Raw genomic sequence first — 9,575 nt, forward strand, 5'->3', positions numbered from 1 at the left:
TCACCTCGGGCAATCGAGAGGAAAAATACAGCAGGTCGCCAAAGCCAACAACATAATGGAAAAAAGCCTACGGCACCTGGTATTCCCAGGCGGTCTCCCATCCAGTTACTAACCAGGCCAAACTGTGCTTAGCATCTGAGATCAGACGAGATCGAGCGCATTCAGGGTGATGTGGCCGTAGGCGATCTTGCACCCTACTTACAACTCTCTTGACAAAAGCCAAGGTGGTCACCTCGGGCAATCGAGAGGAAAAATACAGCAGGTCGCCAAAGCCAACAACATAATGGAAAAAAGCCTACGGCACCTGGTATTCCCAGGCGGTCTCCCATCCAGGTACTAACCAGGACCGACCCTGCTTAGCATCCGAGATCAGATGAGATCGAGCGCATTCCGGGTGATGTGGCCGTAGGCGATCTGCACCCTACTTACAACTCTCTTGACAAAAGCCAAGGTGGTCACCTCGGGCAATCGAGAGGAAAAATACAGCAGGTCACCAAAGCCAACAACATGATGGAAAAAAAGCCTACGGCACCTGGTATTCCCAGGCGGTCTCCCATCCAGGTACTAACCAGGCCCGACCCTGCTTAGCATCCGAGATCAGATGAGATCGAGCGCATTCAGGGTGATGTGGCCGTAGGCGATCTTGCACCCTACTTACAACTCTCTTGACAAAAGCCATGGTGGTCACTTCGGGCAATCAAGAGGAAAAATACGGCAGGTCGCCAAAGCCAACAACATAATGGAAAAAAGCCTACGGCACCTGGTATTCCCAGGCGGTCTCCCATGCAGGTACTAACCAGACCAGACCCTGCTTAGCGTCCGAGATCAGACGAGATCGAGCGCATTCAGGGTGATGTGGCCGTAGGCAATCTTGCACCCTACTTAAAACTCTCTTGACAAAAGCCAAGGTGGTCACCTCGGGCAATCGAGAGGAAAAATACAGCAGGTCGCCAAAGCCAACAACATAATGGAAAAAAGCCTACGGCACCTGGTATTCCCACGCGGTCTCCCATCCAGGTACTAACCAGGCCCGACCCTGCTTAGCATCCGAGATCAGACGAGATCGAGCGCATTCAGGGTGATGTAGCCGTAGGCGATCTGGCACCCTACTTACAACTCTCTTGACAAAAGCCAAGGTGGTCACCTTGGGCAATCGAGAGGAAAAATACAGCAGGTCGCCAAAGCCAACAACATAATGGAAAAAAGCCTACGGCACCTGGTATTCCCAGGCGGTCTCCCATCCAGTTACTAACCAGGCCCGACCCTGCTTAGCATCCGAGATCAGATGAGATTGAGCGCATTCATGGTGATGTGGCTGTAGGCGATCTTGCACCCTACTTACAACTCTCTTGACAAAAGCCAAGGTGGTCACCTCGGGCAATCAAGAGGAAAAATACAGCAGGTCACCAAAGCCAACAACATAATGGAAAAAAGCCTACGGCACATGGTATTCCCAGGCGGTCTCCCATCCAAGTACTAACCAGGCCCGACCCTGCTTAGCTTCCGAGATCAGACGAGATCGAGCGCATTCAGGGTGATGTGGCCGTAGGTGATCTTGCACCCTACTTACAACTCTCTTGACAAAAGCCAAGGTGGTCACCTCGGGCAATCGAGAGGAAAAATACAGCAGGTCGCCAAAGCCAACAACATAATGGAAAAAAGCCTACGGCACCTGGTATTCCCAGGCGGTCTCCCATCCAGGTACTAACCAGGCCCGACCCTGCTTAGCATCTGAGATCAGACGAGATCGAGCGCATTCTGGGTGATGTGGCCATAGGCGATCTGGCACCCTACTTACAACTCTCTTGACAAAAGCCAAGGTGGTCATCTCGGGCAATCGAGAGGAAAAATACAGCAGGTCGCCAAAGCCAACAACATAATGGAAAAAAGCCTACGGCACCTGGTATTCCCAGGCGGTCTCCCATCCAGGTACTAACCAGGACCGACCCTGCTTAGCATCCGAGATCAGATGAGATCGAGCGCATTCCGGGTGATGTGGCCGTAGGCGATCTGCATCCTACTTACAACTCTCTTGACAAAAGCCAAGGTGGTCACCTCGGGCAATCGAGAGTTAAAATACAGCAGGTCGCCAAAGCCAACAACATAATGGAAAAAAGCCTACGGCACCTGGTATTCCCAGGCGGTCTCCCATCCAGGTACTAACCAGGCCCGACCCTGCTTAGCATCTGAGATCAGACGAGATCGAGCGCATTCTGGGTGATGTGGCCGTAGGCGATCTGGCACCCTACTTACAACTCTCTTGACAAAAGCCAAGGTGGTCACCTCGGGCAATCGAGAGGAAAAATACAGCAGGTCGCCAAAGCCAACAACATAATGGAAAAAAGCCAACGGCACCTGGTATTCCCAGGCGGTCTCCCATCCAGGTACTAACCAGGCCCGACCCTGCTTAGCATCCGAGATCAGACGAGATCGAGCGCATTCAGGGTGATGTGGCCGTAGGCGATCTGGCACCCTACTTACAACTCTCTTGACAAAAGCCAAGGTGGTCACCTCGGGCAATCGAGAGGAAAAATACAGCAGGTCGCCAAAGCCAACAACATAATGGAAAAAAGCCTACGGCACCTGGTATTCCCAGGCGGTCTCCCATCCAGTTACTAACCAGGCCCGACCCTGCTTAGCATCCGAGATCAGATGAGATTGAGCGCATTCATGGTGATGTGGCTGTAGGCGATCTTGCACCCTACTTACAACTCTCTTGACAAAAGCCAAGGTGGTCACCTCGGGCAATCAAGAGGAAAAATACAGCAGGTCACCAAAGCCAACAACATAATGGAAAAAAGCCTACGGCACATGGTATTTCCAGGCGGTCTCCCATCCAAGTACTAACCAGGCCCGACCCTGCTTAGCTTCCGAGATCAGACGAGATCGAGCGCATTCAGGGTGATGTGGCCGTAGATGATCTTGCACCCTACTTACAACTCTCTTGACAAAAGCCAAGGTGGTCACCTCGGGCAATCGAGAGGAAAAATACAGCAGGTCGCCAAAGCCAACAACATAATGGAAAAAAGCCTACGGCACCTGGTATTCCCAGGCGTTCTCCCATCCAGGTACTAACCAGGCCTGACCCTGCTTAGCATCCGAGATCAGACGAGATTGAGCGCATTCAGGGTGATGGGGCAGTAGGCGATCTTGCACCTTACTTACAACTCTCTTGACAAAAGCCGAGGTGGTCACCTCGGGCAATCGAGAGGAAAAATACAGCGGGTCGCCAAAGCCAACAACATAATGGAAAAAAGCCTACGGCACCTGGTATTCCCAGGCGGTCTCCCATCCAGGTACTAACCAGGCCCGACCCTGCTTAGCATCTGAGATCAGACGAGATCGAGCGCATTCTGGGTGATGTGGCCGTAGGCGATCTGGCACCCTACTTACAACTCTCTTGACAAAAGCCAAGGTGGTCACCTCGGGCAATCGAGAGGAAAAATACAGCAGGTCGCCAAAGCCAACAACATAATGGAAAAAAGCCAACGGCACCTGGTATTCCCAGGCGGTCTCCCATCCAGGTACTAACCAGGCCCGACCCTGCTTAGCATCCGAGATCAGACGAGATCGAGCGCATTCAGGGTGATGTGGCCGTAGGCGATCTGGCACCCTACTTACAACTCTCTTGACAAAAGCCAAGGTGGTCACCTCGGGCAATCGAGAGGAAAAATACAGCAGGTCGCCAAAGCCAACAACATATTGGAAAAAAACCTACGGCATGTGGTATTGCCAGGCGATCTACCATCCAGGTACTAACCAGGCCCGACCCTGCTTAGCATCCGAGATCAGACGAGATCGTGCGCATTAAGGGTGATGTGGCCATAGGCGATCTTGCACCCTACTCACAACTCTCTTGACAAAAGCCAAGGTGGTCACCTCGGGCAATCGAGAGGAAAAATACAGCAGGTCCCCAAAGCCAACAACATAATGGAAAAAAGCCTACGGCACCTGGTATTCCCAGGCGGTCTCCCATCCAGGTACTAACCAGGCCCGACCCTGCTTAGCATCCGAGATCAGACGAGATCGAGCGCATTCAGGGTGATGTGGCTGTAATCGATCTTGCACCCTACTTACAACTCTCTTGACAAAAGCCAAGGTGGTCACCTCGGGCAATCGAGAGGAAAAATACAGCAGGTCGCCAAAGCCAACAACATAATGGAAAAAAGCCTACGGCACCTGGTATTCCCAGGCGGTCTCCCATCCAGGTACTAACCAGGCCCGACCCCGCTTAACATCCGAGATCAGACGAGATCGAGCGCATTCAGGGTGATGTGGCCGTAGGCGATGTTGCGCCCTACTTACAACTCTCTTGACAAAAGCCAAGGTGGTCACCTCGGGCAATCGAGAGGAAAAATACAGCGGGTCGCCAAAGCCAACAACATAATGGAAAAAAGCCTATGGCACATGGTATTCCCAGGCGGTCTCCCATCCAGGTACTAACCAGGCCCGACTCTGCTTAGCATCAGAGATCAGATGAGATCGAGCGCATTCAGGGTGATGTGGCCATAGGCGATCTTGCACCCTACTTACAACTCTCTTGACAAAAGCCAAGGTGGTCACCTCGGGCAATCGAGAGGAAAAATACAGCAGGTCGCCAAAGCCAACAACATAATGGAAAAAAGCCTACGGCACCTGGTATTCCCAGGCGGTCTCCCATCCAGGTACTAACCAGGCTCGACCCTGCTTAGCATCCGAGATCAGACGAGATCGAGTGCATTCAGGGTGATGTGGCTGTAGGCGATCTTGCACCCTACTTACAACTCTCTTGACAAAAGCCAAGGTGGTCACCTCGGGCAATGGAGAGGAAAAATACAGCAGGTCGCCAAAGCCAACAACATAATGGAAAAAAGCCTACGGCACCTGGTATTCCCAGGCGGTCTCCCATGCAGGTACTAACCAGGCCAGACCCTGCTTAGCATCCAAGATCAGACGAGATCGAGCGCATTCAGGGTGATGTGGCCGTAGGCTATCTTGCACCCTACTTACATCTCTCTTGACAAAAGCCAAGGTGGTCACCTCGGGCAATCGAGAGGAAAAATACAGCAGGTCGCCAAAGCCAACAACATAATGGAAAAAAGCCTACGGCACCTGGTATTGCCAGGCGGTCTCCCATCCAGGTACTAACCAGGCCCGACCCTGCTTAGCATCCGAGATCAGACGAGATCAAGCGCATTCAGGGTGATGTGGCCGTAGGCTGTCTTGCACCCTACTTACAACTCTCTTGACAAAAGCCAAGGTGGTCACCTCGGGCAATCGAGAGGAAAAATACAGCAGGTCGCCAAAGCCAACAACATATTGGAAAAAAGCCTACGGCATGTGGTATTGCCAGGCGATCTACCATCCAGGTACTAACCAGGCCCGACCCTGCTTAGCATCCGAGATCAGACGAGATCGTGCGCATTAAGGGTGATGTGGCCATAGGCGATCTTGCACCCTACTCACAACTCTCTTGACAAAAGCCAAGGTGGTCACCTCGGGCAATCGAGAGGAAAAATACAGCAGGTCCCCAAAGCCAACAACATAATGGAAAAAAGCCTACGGCACCTGGTATTCCCAGGCGGTCTCCCATCCAGGTACTAACCAGGCCCGACCCTGCTTAGCATCCGAGATCAGACGAGATCGAGCGCATTCAGGGTGATGTGGCTGTAATCGATCTTGCACCCTACTTACAACTCTCTTGACAAAAGCCAAGGTGGTCACCTCGGGCAATCGAGAGGAAAAATACAGCAGGTCGCCAAAGCCAACAACATAATGGAAAAAAGCCTACGGCACCTGGTATTCCCAGGCGGTCTCCCATCCAGGTACTAACCAGGCCCGACCCTGATTAGCATCCGAGATCAGACGAGATCTAGCGCATTCAGGGTGATGTGGCTGTAGCCAATCTTGCACCCTACTTACAACTCTCTTGACAAAAGCCAAGGTGGTCACCTCGGGCAATAGAGAGGAAAAATACAGCAGGTCGCCAAAGCCAACAACATAATGGAAAAAAGCCTACGGCACCTAGTATTTCCAGGTGGTCTCCCATCCAGGTACTAACCAGGCCCGACCGTGCTTAGCATCCGAGATCAGACGAGATCGAGCGCATTCAGGGTGATGTGGCCGTAGGCGGTCTTGCACCCTACTTACAACTCTCTTGACAAAAGCCAAGGTGGTCACCTCGGGCAATCAAGAGGAAAAATACAGCAGGTCGCCAAAGCCAACAACATAATGGAAAAAAGCCTACGGCACCTGGTATTCCCAGGCGGTCTCCCATCCAGGTACTAACCAGGGCCGACCCTGCTTAGCATCCGAGATCGAGCACATTCAGGGTGATGTGGCCGTAGGCGAGCTTGCACCCTACTTACAACTCTCTTGACAAAAGCCAAGGTGATCACCTCGGGCAAACGAGAGGAAAAATACTGCAGGTCGCCAAAACCAACAACATGATGGAAAAAAGCCTACCGCACCTGGTATTCCCAGGCGGTCTCCCATCCAGGTACTAACCAGGCCCGACCCTGCTTAGCATCCGAGATCAGACGAGATCGAGCGCATTCAGGGTGATGTGGCCGTAGGCAATCTTTGCACCCTACTTACATCTCTCTTGACAAAAGCCAAGGTGGTCACCTCGGGCAATCGAGAGGAAAAATACAGCAGGTCGCCAAAGCCAACAACATAATGGAAAAAAGCCTACGGCACCTGGTATTCCCAGGCGGTCTCCCATCCAGGTACTAACCAGGCCCGACCCTGCTTGGAATCCAAGATCAGATGAGATCGAGCGCATTCAGGGTGATGTGGCCATAGGCAATCTTGCACCTTACTTACAACTCTCTTGACAAAAGCCAAGGTGGTCACCTCGGGCAATCGAGAGGAAAAATACAGCAGGTCGCCAAAGCCAACAACATAATGGAAAAAAGCCTACGGCACCTGGTATTCCCAGGCGGTCTCCCATCCAGGTACTAACCAGGCCCGACCCTGCTTAGCATCCTAGATCAGACGAGATCGAGCGCATTCAGGGTGATGTGGCTGTAGGCAATCTTGCAACCTACTTACAACCTACTTACAACCTACTTACAACCTACTTACAACCTACTTACAACTCTCTTGACAAAAGCCAAGGTGGTCACCTCGGGCAATGGAGAGGAAAAATACAGCAGGTCGCCAAAGCCAACAACATAATGGAAAAAAGTCTACGGCACCTAGTATTCCCAGGCGGTATCCCATCCAGCTCCTAACCAAGCCCGACCCTGCTTAGCATCCGAGATCAGACGAGATCAAGCGCATTCAGGGTGATGTGGCCGTAGATGATCTTACACCCTACTTACAACTCTCTTGACAAAAGCCAAGGTGGTCACCTCGGGCAATCAAGAGGAAAAATACAGCAGGTCGCCAAAGCCAACAACATAATGGAAAAAAGCCTACCGCACCCGGTATTCCCAGGCGGTCTCCCATCCAGGTACTAACCAGGCCCGACCCTGCTTAGCATCCGACGACAGACGAGAGCGAGCGCGTTCAGGGTGATGTGGCTGTAGGCGATCTTGCACCCTACTTACAACTCTCTTGACAAAAGCCACGGTGGTCACCTCAGGCAATGGAGAGGAACAATACAGCAGGTCGCCAAAGCCAACAACATAATGGAAAAAAGCCTACGGCACCTGGTATTCCCAGGCGGCCTCCCATCCAGGTACCAACCAGCCCGACCCTGCTTAGCATACGAGAACGAGCGCATTAAGGGTAATGTGGCCGTAGGTGATCTTGCACCCTATTTACAACTCTCTTGACAAAAGCCAAGGTGGTCACCTCGGGCAATCGAGAGGAAAAATACAGCAGGTCGCCAAAGCCAACAACATAATGGAAAAAAGCCTACGGCACCCGGTATTCCCAGGCGGTCTCCCAACCAGGTACTAACCAGGCCAGACCCTGCTTAGCATGCGAGATCAGACGAGATCGAGCGCATTCAGAGCGATGTGGCCGTAGGCAATCTTGCCTCCTACTTACAACTCTCTTGACAAAAGCCAAGGTGGTCACCTCGGGCAATCGAGAGGAAAAATACAGCAGGTCGCCAAAGCCAACAACATAATGGAAAAAAGCCTATGGCACCTGGTATTCCCAGGCGGTCTCCCATCCAGGTACTAACCAGGCCTGACCCTGCTTAGCATCCGAGATCAGACGAGATCGAGCGCATTCAGGGTGATGTGGCTGTAGGCGATCTTGCACCCTACTTACAACTCTCTTGACAAAAGCCAAGGTGGTCACCTCGGGCAATCAAGAGGAAAAATACAGCAGGTCGCCAAAGCCAACAACATAATGGAAAAAAGCCTACGGCACCTGGTATTCCTAGGCGGTCTCCCATCCAGGTACTAACCAGGCCCGACCCTGCTTAGCATCCGAGATCAGACGAGATCGAGCGCATTCAGGGTGATGTGGCCGTAGGCGATTTTGCACCCTACTTACAACTCTCTTGACAAAAGCCAAGGTGGTCACCTCGGGCAAACGAGAGGAAAAATACAGCAGGTCGCCAAAGCCAACAACGTAATGGAAAAAAGCCTACGGCACCTGGTATTCCCAGGCGGTCTCCCATCCAGGTACTAACCAGGCCCGACCCTGCTTAGCATCCGAGATCAGATGAGATCGAGCGCAATCATGGTGATGTGGCCGTAGGCGATCTTGCTCCCTACTTACAACTCTCTTGACAAAAGCCAAGGTGGTCACCTCGGGCAATCGAGAGGAAAAATACAGCAGGTCGCCAAAGCCAACAACATAATGGAAAAAAGCCTACGGCACCTAGTATTCCCAGGCGGTCTCCCATCCAGGTACTAACCAGGCCCGACCCTGCTTAGCATCCGAGATCAGACGAGATCGAGCGCATTCAGGGTGATGTGGCCGTAGGCGGTCTTGCACCCTACTTACAACTCTCTTGACAAAAGCCAAGGTGGTCACCTCGGGCAATCGAGAGGAAAAATACAGCAGGTCGCTAAAGCCAACAACATAATGGAAAAAAGCCTACGGCACCTGGTATTCCCAGGCGGTCTCCCATCCAGGGACTAACCAGGCCCGACCCTGCTTAGCATCCGAGATCAGACGAGATCGAGCGCATTCAGGGTGATGTGGCCGTAGGCGGTCTTGCACCCTACTTACAACTCTCTTGACAAAAGCCAAGGTGGTCACCTCGGGCAATCAAGAGGAAAAATACAGCAGGTCGCCAAAGCCAACAACATAATGGAAAAAAGCCTGCGGCACCTGGTATTCCCAGGCGGTCTCCCAAGCAGGTACTAACCAGGGCCGACCCTGCTTAGCATCCGAGATCAGACGAGATCGAGCACATTCAGGGTGATGTGGCCGTAGGCGAGCTTGCACCCTACTTACAACTCTCTTGACAAAAGCCAAGGTGATCACCTCGGGCAAACGAGAGGAAAAATACTGCAGGTCGCCAAAACCAACAACATGATGGAAAAAAGCCTACCGCACCTGGTATTCCCAGGCGGTCTCCCATCCAGGTACTAACCAGGCCCGACCCTGCTTAGCATCCGAGATCAGACGAGATCGAGCGCATTCAGGGTGATGTGGCCGTAGGCAATCTTTGCACCCTACTTACA

The 9,575-nt window shown here is 52.4% G+C and overlaps 21 non-coding genes and 20 pseudogenes across 21 annotated transcripts; all 41 read right to left on the reverse strand.

Moving 5' to 3' along the window:
• Positions 1-64: 64 nt before the first annotated feature.
• Positions 65-183, reverse strand: LOC143948084 (5S ribosomal RNA; annotated as a pseudogene).
• A 109-nt stretch (positions 184-292) lies between these two features.
• Positions 293-411, reverse strand: LOC143952823 (5S ribosomal RNA). Its single transcript, XR_013267962.1, has one exon. It is a non-coding gene; the product is annotated as a 5S ribosomal RNA (ribosomal RNA).
• A 109-nt stretch (positions 412-520) lies between these two features.
• Positions 521-639, reverse strand: LOC143946783 (5S ribosomal RNA). Its single transcript, XR_013265243.1, has one exon. It is a non-coding gene; the product is annotated as a 5S ribosomal RNA (ribosomal RNA).
• Positions 640-748: 109 nt separating this feature from the next.
• Positions 749-867, reverse strand: LOC143944015 (5S ribosomal RNA; annotated as a pseudogene).
• A 109-nt stretch (positions 868-976) lies between these two features.
• LOC143950229 (5S ribosomal RNA) lies at positions 977-1,095 on the reverse strand. Its single transcript, XR_013265651.1, has one exon. It is a non-coding gene; the product is annotated as a 5S ribosomal RNA (ribosomal RNA).
• Positions 1,096-1,204: 109 nt separating this feature from the next.
• Positions 1,205-1,323, reverse strand: LOC143946780 (5S ribosomal RNA; annotated as a pseudogene).
• Positions 1,324-1,432: 109 nt separating this feature from the next.
• On the reverse strand, positions 1,433-1,551 carry LOC143950862 (5S ribosomal RNA). Its single transcript, XR_013266190.1, has one exon. It is a non-coding gene; the product is annotated as a 5S ribosomal RNA (ribosomal RNA).
• Positions 1,552-1,660: 109 nt separating this feature from the next.
• Positions 1,661-1,779, reverse strand: LOC143954870 (5S ribosomal RNA; annotated as a pseudogene).
• Positions 1,780-1,888: 109 nt separating this feature from the next.
• On the reverse strand, positions 1,889-2,007 carry LOC143952824 (5S ribosomal RNA). The gene has a single exon (XR_013267963.1). It is a non-coding gene; the product is annotated as a 5S ribosomal RNA (ribosomal RNA).
• A 108-nt stretch (positions 2,008-2,115) lies between these two features.
• LOC143953886 (5S ribosomal RNA) lies at positions 2,116-2,234 on the reverse strand. Its single transcript, XR_013268927.1, has one exon. It is a non-coding gene; the product is annotated as a 5S ribosomal RNA (ribosomal RNA).
• A 109-nt stretch (positions 2,235-2,343) lies between these two features.
• LOC143950578 (5S ribosomal RNA) lies at positions 2,344-2,462 on the reverse strand. Its single transcript, XR_013265932.1, has one exon. It is a non-coding gene; the product is annotated as a 5S ribosomal RNA (ribosomal RNA).
• A 109-nt stretch (positions 2,463-2,571) lies between these two features.
• LOC143946781 (5S ribosomal RNA) lies at positions 2,572-2,690 on the reverse strand (annotated as a pseudogene).
• Positions 2,691-2,799: 109 nt separating this feature from the next.
• On the reverse strand, positions 2,800-2,918 carry LOC143954479 (5S ribosomal RNA). The gene has a single exon (XR_013269467.1). It is a non-coding gene; the product is annotated as a 5S ribosomal RNA (ribosomal RNA).
• A 109-nt stretch (positions 2,919-3,027) lies between these two features.
• LOC143948662 (5S ribosomal RNA) lies at positions 3,028-3,146 on the reverse strand (annotated as a pseudogene).
• Positions 3,147-3,255: 109 nt separating this feature from the next.
• LOC143953887 (5S ribosomal RNA) lies at positions 3,256-3,374 on the reverse strand. The gene has a single exon (XR_013268928.1). It is a non-coding gene; the product is annotated as a 5S ribosomal RNA (ribosomal RNA).
• A 109-nt stretch (positions 3,375-3,483) lies between these two features.
• Positions 3,484-3,602, reverse strand: LOC143950580 (5S ribosomal RNA). Its single transcript, XR_013265934.1, has one exon. It is a non-coding gene; the product is annotated as a 5S ribosomal RNA (ribosomal RNA).
• Positions 3,603-3,711: 109 nt separating this feature from the next.
• Positions 3,712-3,830, reverse strand: LOC143949859 (5S ribosomal RNA; annotated as a pseudogene).
• A 109-nt stretch (positions 3,831-3,939) lies between these two features.
• Positions 3,940-4,058, reverse strand: LOC143954577 (5S ribosomal RNA). Its single transcript, XR_013269555.1, has one exon. It is a non-coding gene; the product is annotated as a 5S ribosomal RNA (ribosomal RNA).
• A 109-nt stretch (positions 4,059-4,167) lies between these two features.
• On the reverse strand, positions 4,168-4,286 carry LOC143943504 (5S ribosomal RNA). The gene has a single exon (XR_013264941.1). It is a non-coding gene; the product is annotated as a 5S ribosomal RNA (ribosomal RNA).
• A 109-nt stretch (positions 4,287-4,395) lies between these two features.
• On the reverse strand, positions 4,396-4,514 carry LOC143945444 (5S ribosomal RNA; annotated as a pseudogene).
• A 109-nt stretch (positions 4,515-4,623) lies between these two features.
• On the reverse strand, positions 4,624-4,742 carry LOC143945415 (5S ribosomal RNA). The gene has a single exon (XR_013265116.1). It is a non-coding gene; the product is annotated as a 5S ribosomal RNA (ribosomal RNA).
• A 109-nt stretch (positions 4,743-4,851) lies between these two features.
• On the reverse strand, positions 4,852-4,970 carry LOC143944371 (5S ribosomal RNA; annotated as a pseudogene).
• Positions 4,971-5,079: 109 nt separating this feature from the next.
• LOC143954314 (5S ribosomal RNA) lies at positions 5,080-5,198 on the reverse strand. The gene has a single exon (XR_013269317.1). It is a non-coding gene; the product is annotated as a 5S ribosomal RNA (ribosomal RNA).
• Positions 5,199-5,307: 109 nt separating this feature from the next.
• On the reverse strand, positions 5,308-5,426 carry LOC143949482 (5S ribosomal RNA; annotated as a pseudogene).
• A 109-nt stretch (positions 5,427-5,535) lies between these two features.
• On the reverse strand, positions 5,536-5,654 carry LOC143954578 (5S ribosomal RNA). Its single transcript, XR_013269556.1, has one exon. It is a non-coding gene; the product is annotated as a 5S ribosomal RNA (ribosomal RNA).
• A 109-nt stretch (positions 5,655-5,763) lies between these two features.
• Positions 5,764-5,882, reverse strand: LOC143946184 (5S ribosomal RNA; annotated as a pseudogene).
• Positions 5,883-5,991: 109 nt separating this feature from the next.
• On the reverse strand, positions 5,992-6,110 carry LOC143943634 (5S ribosomal RNA; annotated as a pseudogene).
• Positions 6,111-6,219: 109 nt separating this feature from the next.
• Positions 6,220-6,328, reverse strand: LOC143948328 (5S ribosomal RNA; annotated as a pseudogene).
• Positions 6,329-6,437: 109 nt separating this feature from the next.
• On the reverse strand, positions 6,438-6,556 carry LOC143951673 (5S ribosomal RNA). Its single transcript, XR_013266923.1, has one exon. It is a non-coding gene; the product is annotated as a 5S ribosomal RNA (ribosomal RNA).
• Positions 6,557-6,666: 110 nt separating this feature from the next.
• LOC143944173 (5S ribosomal RNA) lies at positions 6,667-6,785 on the reverse strand (annotated as a pseudogene).
• Positions 6,786-6,894: 109 nt separating this feature from the next.
• LOC143943948 (5S ribosomal RNA) lies at positions 6,895-7,013 on the reverse strand (annotated as a pseudogene).
• Positions 7,014-7,166: 153 nt separating this feature from the next.
• Positions 7,167-7,285, reverse strand: LOC143948471 (5S ribosomal RNA; annotated as a pseudogene).
• A 109-nt stretch (positions 7,286-7,394) lies between these two features.
• LOC143948304 (5S ribosomal RNA) lies at positions 7,395-7,513 on the reverse strand (annotated as a pseudogene).
• Positions 7,514-7,839: 326 nt separating this feature from the next.
• Positions 7,840-7,958, reverse strand: LOC143944939 (5S ribosomal RNA; annotated as a pseudogene).
• A 109-nt stretch (positions 7,959-8,067) lies between these two features.
• Positions 8,068-8,186, reverse strand: LOC143944906 (5S ribosomal RNA; annotated as a pseudogene).
• A 109-nt stretch (positions 8,187-8,295) lies between these two features.
• LOC143950227 (5S ribosomal RNA) lies at positions 8,296-8,414 on the reverse strand. Its single transcript, XR_013265649.1, has one exon. It is a non-coding gene; the product is annotated as a 5S ribosomal RNA (ribosomal RNA).
• Positions 8,415-8,523: 109 nt separating this feature from the next.
• LOC143950970 (5S ribosomal RNA) lies at positions 8,524-8,642 on the reverse strand. Its single transcript, XR_013266286.1, has one exon. It is a non-coding gene; the product is annotated as a 5S ribosomal RNA (ribosomal RNA).
• Positions 8,643-8,751: 109 nt separating this feature from the next.
• On the reverse strand, positions 8,752-8,870 carry LOC143950547 (5S ribosomal RNA). The gene has a single exon (XR_013265904.1). It is a non-coding gene; the product is annotated as a 5S ribosomal RNA (ribosomal RNA).
• A 109-nt stretch (positions 8,871-8,979) lies between these two features.
• LOC143951561 (5S ribosomal RNA) lies at positions 8,980-9,098 on the reverse strand. Its single transcript, XR_013266821.1, has one exon. It is a non-coding gene; the product is annotated as a 5S ribosomal RNA (ribosomal RNA).
• Positions 9,099-9,207: 109 nt separating this feature from the next.
• LOC143945954 (5S ribosomal RNA) lies at positions 9,208-9,326 on the reverse strand (annotated as a pseudogene).
• A 109-nt stretch (positions 9,327-9,435) lies between these two features.
• LOC143951674 (5S ribosomal RNA) lies at positions 9,436-9,554 on the reverse strand. Its single transcript, XR_013266924.1, has one exon. It is a non-coding gene; the product is annotated as a 5S ribosomal RNA (ribosomal RNA).
• Positions 9,555-9,575: the final 21 nt, after the last annotated feature.

Source organism: Lithobates pipiens, unplaced genomic scaffold (assembly GCF_037356315.1).
Source record: "Lithobates pipiens isolate NorthernLeopardFrog02 unplaced genomic scaffold, aLitPip1_a1.2 Scaffold_30, whole genome shotgun sequence".
Lineage (NCBI taxonomy): Eukaryota > Metazoa > Chordata > Amphibia > Anura > Ranidae > Lithobates > Lithobates pipiens.